Source organism: Oncorhynchus kisutch, linkage group LG3 (genome assembly GCF_002021735.2).
Source record: "Oncorhynchus kisutch isolate 150728-3 linkage group LG3, Okis_V2, whole genome shotgun sequence".
NCBI lineage: Eukaryota > Metazoa > Chordata > Actinopteri > Salmoniformes > Salmonidae > Oncorhynchus > Oncorhynchus kisutch.
In genome coordinates, this window is record NC_034176.2 from 65,149,519 (window position 1) to 65,157,015 (window position 7,497).

General features: G+C 43.4%; 1 pseudogene; it reads left to right on the top strand.

Annotated features, from left to right (window-relative positions):
* Positions 1 to 2,372: 2,372 nt before the first annotated feature.
* LOC109874565 (neuropeptide receptor 22-like) lies at positions 2,373 to 6,191 on the top strand (annotated as a pseudogene).
* Positions 6,192 to 7,497: the final 1,306 nt, after the last annotated feature.

Genomic DNA, 7,497 nt, shown 5'->3' on the forward strand with positions numbered 1-7,497 from the left:
AGATAGAAAATGAACCAAACTATAGCACATAAAAGATTAGGGAAAATTTACAGAGGGGTTTAAGAAGATAACTAACAGGTTGTTTTGCTTCGATGCCAGAACCATTTGACCTTCTGCAGGGATGAGCCACCCTCTTTTCTGTGAACTTCCTGAAGATTCTAATCCTGTTAGTCCTGCTGTTCTGAGGAGGCACATGAGGTAATTCAGAGGTTTAGTTGTCCAATATGGGATGATTGCTGCCGTGCAACACATGACCTCTACCTGGATCACACTATCACAATGTACATTAAAGTCAGATTTATCAAAGCATCCAATCATATTGTCCCTGCACTATTAAAAAAAAAAAAACATTTGAGATCATATTCTGACTAATTAGACTAATTATGTCTCCTGTGTCATTTTTGATTATATTATGAAAGGGTGCTTGAATTCTGATTGAATGTGTCACAAAAACCTAAAGCATCATTATCCTGCCCCATGTATTACTGACTCAATGTACAGTAGGCTAATGATCTCCTACCTGACTTGAACCCTGGTTTATGAGATATTCATCTTCACTGGGGTAGAAGTTTAGTTGTTGCAATGTAAAACCCACAAGCACAGAGCAGCTTCTCTAACAGAGAGAAAACAGTCATAAATCAGCACAGACAATCTAAAAAAGAACGAGGACACTTATCACCAAGCTTCAGGTAACCAATGTCAAACCGAGATGTGCATCAGCCCCACTCTTCTGTGGCTCAAAATAGAAAATTGATGAATTGAGTGATTACAGAAAGGAGCAAATTGGCCACATACTTTTTGCTTCAGACTTGTACGATGCCCAGTCTCTGAAGCATAGCTGTGCCTATCTACATCACAACACATGCATTTCCTTTCCATCCTTTAATTTGCATAAAACATTTATGTAGCATGAGATCATGATGGTGCTTTTCAATGGCCAATATGTATTTGGATTGCTTTTAAAATCTCACGGCAGCTTGTGTCTTCATTTGTTCTTGATGATTCATGCTTATTCACCTCAACAGCATGATTCATTTTGCAGACATTAGAAAATAATGGAATATTATTTGTCTGGGTTCAATGTTTCAGTGGAAAGATACATTTACTCTATCAACGTGTCACATTTAGAAGAGCTAAGGAAAGCCTACAAATAACCCTTCTGGTAATAACAAAGAAATGGATTCCAACCAAACTTGTTACATCTTTTTCATACAATGTGAAGTATATTCTGTCAAATCAAATGAAATAACCTTGTATTTGGTGACAAATCTAAATATTATTGATCTCCGACTGATATTTCTCATAAAGGCCCTTGGATTGAAAAAATAAAATTTCTGCCTGAGCCACTAATGAGAGAATGTGAGCTATCTGTACAGTATCAATGTTTGATTAGTGAGGTCCAGCTGCTATGGAGGACCATCAGAGGGCTGCTTCCCCAGCAGGTAGGCTAGTAGTGTCAGCTAGCCATGAACATGTCCCTCTGTGGAAGGAGGATGGCCTGGAATACGCCTTGATATATGCACTTGTCACTGTCCTAATGACTAATCCATCTGTGCGGAGTCCAGCGCAGGGATTGGAGGAGGAGATGGGCTCATATTTCAACTACTAGGTTCATGTCCTCTCTCTCTCTCTTCCTCCCCAATCCAGTCCCCCATGTAGCTCATCTCTGCCTGTGCTTAAGTAACCGATGTGAAATGGCTAGCTAGTTAGCGATGGTGCTCGCTAATAGCGTTTCAATCGGTGACGTCACTCGCTCTGAGACCTTGAAGTAGTTGTTCCCCTTGCTCTGCGAGGGCCGTGGCTTTTGTGGCGCGATGGGTAACGATGCTTCAAGGGTGGCTGTTGTCGAATATGTGCAGAGGGTCTGAGCCCAGGTAGGGGCGAGGAGAGGGACGGAAGCTATACTGTTACACCTCACCTGATTCCACCTGTAGAAGAATTGAGCGGCGATGGAGCCATTGCTCATACAACTAGACCACAACAGAATAAATGAGTGTATCAACACAATGTTGACTACATTATACAACAAAACAATGGACACCAACTCCAAAATGTGATGAAAATGTGTCTATTTATTTATGGCCAAGGAAGAATAATGTGCCTCTTGGTTGATATATTTACCTGACATTATTTGATTGGGGCACGTGACTACCACCTACCGTGCCACACGTGTGGTAGTGGTATTTGTTGTTGTGTTTACCACGGCTTGGTAAATCGACTTTATCATGTAAATTCACCTGAAATAAAACATTGAAATGGGGGGGGGGGGGGGGGTTACAGAGGAAGTGACAAACTAATGCCAGAGTTGAGGACATTGTTTGCAACACTCAATTTGTCCGATGACACCAATCTAACCAGCACAGATACGCAAAATGCTTCTAGAACCGAACCGGACCATCAAAATTGGCATAATATCAGTTTTAGCAGCGATGATCACGTTGGGGGAATATTACAGTTGTTATGGTGATTTCTTCATCGGTGTCCGGCTGGTCAAGGAACTCTCACTACTTTTTACTTTCCCTCACAGGTGCTGATTCGGCGTTTGGACTGATCATCACGCCCTTGAATCTGTGCGTCAGTCTTGCGAAAGACTACAGTGAAGGCCCAGACTCCCTCTGTCACATTGTGGCTTTCTTCAACGCAATGATCTATAAGTCTAGAAAGATACATTGCAGTGTTTTACCTGCTGAAATACTCATCACTGATGACAAGGAGAAGAACGCTGCTTCTGATCGCCTTTGCATGGTGTTTTCCTCAATTTTTACTTGTGCCCATATATTTTCCTCACGGGATAATTGAGGTCCACTTTATTACAGCGTCACTGGTTTGCAATCCATCGTACATTAACATGCCTCATCTTCTTTCCTTGGTCAATCATCATGACTTGCTGCAATGAGACAGCGAGTAAAGATGTGACGACCCCAGGTGTTGTGAGCGCAACAGACTCATAGCATCCAGGGTGCTTGTCCCTGTGAGTACTACACATGTTGGACGCCGTGCATGACGGCAATTATCTATAATGGTGAGTAAGGCCTATAGAAATAACCAGTTGGTTTACAACTTGTTGATGGAACATCTCAAATGAAGACAGGTTGCATGTTTTTCCCAAAGTCACTCACCACTCTTCTAAACGAGCTCAGCAAAATGCCCGTAACAAATGTTGGCTACAAGGCTGTAAAGTTGAAATGCCAATGTGCTGGGTGTAAGGTGACTGGGGTAGGCTGCTGAATCAGACTGATACCGGCAGCTTCTGGTATACAGCCTGAAACTAAGCAGTGTAAACGGGAAACGTTTCCTTACAAGCAATAATCTTGAATAAAATTACAGTTAACCATACTGGTTGTCAGTATAGTTGGTCATTCAGTGGGTGAACTTCCGAGACAAATTATACACAGGAAAGTGTTATTTACCTGACTTTGCTGCTCAAATATATATCACCTGGCACATGCGGAAAACCATGTAAACACCTGCAAGACTTTGGTTAGTATGCATGCATCGACGTGCATATTCTTGTGCACGTGACTTGGGTCAGGACAGGAGCAAACACATCTTGATTGTCCCATAGTTTTAAGTCTGTAATAATATTTGTCTGTGGATAGTTTCTCAAATTTCGACTCACTGAAGAACTAACACTACGGACAATCGGCAGAGTAAGTTCACATTTTATTCAAAGTTCGTGATAGACAATGGACGTTTGGTTCTTTGTAAATGTGTTTGCCGAAAGGCCAAACATCCTAGGTTCTGTTTGCTAACCCTAACTCGGCTAGGAGATCTTAGTCTTGCAATTTCACATATAACTATGTTTGGTGCCGTATTTCTCAAGTGAAAAAATGTGCATGACAACTAATCGTCTCGCGTTGAATGACAGCAAACACTTGATTGTGCCACTGACACGGCCTGCAACGAAAACATGCGGTCTCTCCTTCACTGCAGCCGAGGTGAGTAAGACATTTAAACGTGTTAACCCTCGCAAGGCTGCAGGCCCAGACGGCATCCCCAGCCGCGCCCTCAGAGCATGCGCAGACCAGCTGGCCGGTGTGTTTACGGACATATTCAATCAATCCCTATACCAGTCTGCTGTTCCCACATGCTTCAAGAGGGCCACCATTGTTCCTGTTCCCAAGAAAGCTAAGGTAACTGAGCTAAACGACTACCGCCCCGTAGCACTCACATCCGTCATCATGAAGTGCTTTGAGAGACTAGTCAAGGACCATATCACCTCCACCCTACCTGACACCCTAGACCCACTCCAATTTGCTTACCGCCCAAATAGGTCCACAGACGATGCAATCTCAACCACACTGCACACTGCCCTAACCCATCTGGACAAGAGGAATACCTATGTGAGAATGCTGTTCATCGACTACAGCTCGGCATTCAACACCATAGTACCCTCCAAGCTCGTCATCAAGCTCGAGACCCTGGGTCTCGACCCCGCCCTGTGCAACTGGGTACTGGACTTCCTGACGGGCCGCCCCCAGGTGGTGAGGGTAGGCAACAACATCTCCACCCCTCTGATCCTCAACACTGGGGCCCCACAAGGGTGCGTTCTGAGCCCTCTCCTGTACTCCCTGTTTACCCACGACTGCGTGGCCACGCACGCCTCCAACTCAATCATCAAGTTTGCGGACGACACAACAGTGGTAGGCTTGATTACCAACAACGACGAGACGGCCTACAGGGAGGAGGTGAGGGCCCTCGGAGTGTGGTGTCAGGAAAATAACCTCACACTCAACGTCAACAAAACTAAGGAGATGATTGTGGACTTCAGGAAACAGCAGAGGGAACACCCCCTATCCACATCGATGGAACAGTAGTGGAGAGGTTAGCAAGTTTTAAGTTCCTTGGCATACACATCACAGACAAACTGAATTGGTCCACTCACACAGACAGCATCGTGAAGAAGGCGCAGCAGCGCCTCTTCAACCTCAGGAGGCTGAAGAAATTCGGCTTGTCACCAAAAGCACTCACAAACTTCTACAGATGCACAATCGAGAGCATCCTGGCGGGGTGTATCACCGCCTGGTATGGCAACTGCACCGCCCTCAACCGTAAGGCTATCCAGAGGGTAGTGAGGTCTGCACAACGCATCACCGGGGGCAAACTACCTGCCCTCCAGGACACCTACACCACCCGATGCTACAGGAAGGCCATAAAGATCATCAAGGACATCAACCACCCGAGCCACTGCCTGTTCACCCCGCTGTCATCCAGAAGGCGAGGTCAGTACAGGTGCATCAAAGCTGGGACCGAGAGACTGAAAAACAGCTTCTATCTCAAGGCCATCAGACTGTTAAACAGCCACCACTAACATTGAGTGGCTGCTGCCAACACACTGTCAATGACACTGACTCAACTCCAGCCACTTTAATAATGGGAATTGATGGGAAATTATGTAAATATATCACTAGCCACTTTAAACAATGCTACCTTATATAATGTTACTTACCCTACATTATTCATCTCATATGCATATGTATATACTGTACTCTATATCATCGACTGCATCCTTATGTAATACATGTATCACTAGCCACTTTAACTATGCCACTTTGTTTACATACTCATCTCATATGTTATACTGTACTCGATATCATCTACTGTATCTTGCCTATGCTGCTTTGTACCATCACTCATTCATATATCCTTATGTACATATTCCTTATCCCCTTACACTGTGTATAAGACAGTCGTTTTTTTGGAATTGTTAGTTAGATTACTTGTTCGTTATTACTGCATTGTCGGAACTAGAAGCACAAGCATTTCGCTACACTCGCATTAACATCTGCTAACCATGTGTATGTGACAAATAACATTTGATTTGATTTGATTTGATTTGATTGAAGAGTTCCCACTCCTGCTATACAAGTAGTACTGTTGACAATCACTGAAGAAGGGGCGTAGACTTCGACTGACTATGCTTGTGCATAGTCGGTTTTATTTCATAGCCTATGCTGTCCCTTTTTATGTATTTTTCTCCGTTCTCTCTTCCACCAGCCATCTCGGGCATTATAGTTACGGAGTGGAATGAGTTTGTGGTGGTGTGGCTGCCAACCGCCAACGTTTTCCCCAACTGCATCTTCTACTTCTGGATTTACCGCAGCTTCCGTAGAAAGTTCTGCCTGCTCTTCCAGCGGCTGTGTCTCAGTGTGCCAAGATTTGGCCAAGGCCCTGGGCTTCACAGCCGGTAGTCTGGTACAATAACAACACCCTCCAGGAGCGCTGCTCCAGTGTGTCGTCAACCAACACCCTGATCACCTCACCCTGTCCAGTGACACCCCCTTCTGAGGGATTAGGCTTCTCATAGACATGGTACTCACTAACATTATTCAATGATGCATCTGGTAAGTTTCAACGCCAAACACCTGAAGGACATTTAGGAGAGCTGCTTGTATTGAGATCGTGGTATCAGATTATATATTTAAAAACCAAGTGTGGCAAGGAGACATGAGAGTGCTGTCAGGCCATAGTTAGATGTTTCAAAGCCCTGTCAAACAGCAATCTTCCTCACCATCACTATGCATTTCAAGTTATTTTGAATCTTATTTTTTGTTGAACTCATACAATTCTTTGACATTTTTTGAATCCCCAATTGACAGTATTTGGTCCATGCTGGAATGTTTCTTTCTTTTTTACAGATGTATTTTTTGTTTTCCATTTTACTGTCACACCATGTTGTCAGAATATCATGCACCACATGTTGAGTTTAGTTATGTTTGAGTTGGTAAATCCATCAGAATGTAGCCCTCGTCCAGCCATGTCTCCCGCCACCTTGTTTGTATTTGCATTATCGGTATTTTACATGGTGCTAAAATTTGATCTGCATGTTGTCTACAGCCCGTCAATATGTTGCACTTAAATGTCAAAATAAATACATTTGATTGATTTAAATTTATATTTAGCCATCAAACAATAAAATGTGTTAGGTGAACTTCAGAAGGAAATGTTTACAAGTGCTTTGATGGTCTTCAGGCCATCTACTCTGTACACCTATATCTTGTATATCAAAGGCCCGGCGTATACGTAGTAGCCTTGCAAGGTAAACCTTTAAGTCATTGAATTTCATCTCCAGAGAAAGGTAATTACATGGCTCCAGTGTATAAAGGTCACCACCACACTCATGTCTGTCGGCGTTACCCTTTCCCTCCCTTTGACTTAGCTTCTCATATCACCAGGGTCACCTCCCAATTCATGGTCCCTTTTTTAAAAGAAAGTGGTTAAGACTATGCAAAGCCATCACTGTGCTACTGTCCGCACTACATTGTATGATACTGGGCAGCTCTCTTATTCAATTTCCAACTTCCTTTAGACTTCTTATTATGGTAAATGTTGAGACTGAAACCTGTTGGTTGTGATCTCTTGAGATTTATGACATGGAATGTATGCTGTTTGGCCAAAATCTGAAAATATAGTCCATATTTATTATGAAACTTGCTAAACTCTATTGGTGCTTTCAAATGTGGAAATACGTACTTGGTCTTTGACTAATGATATATT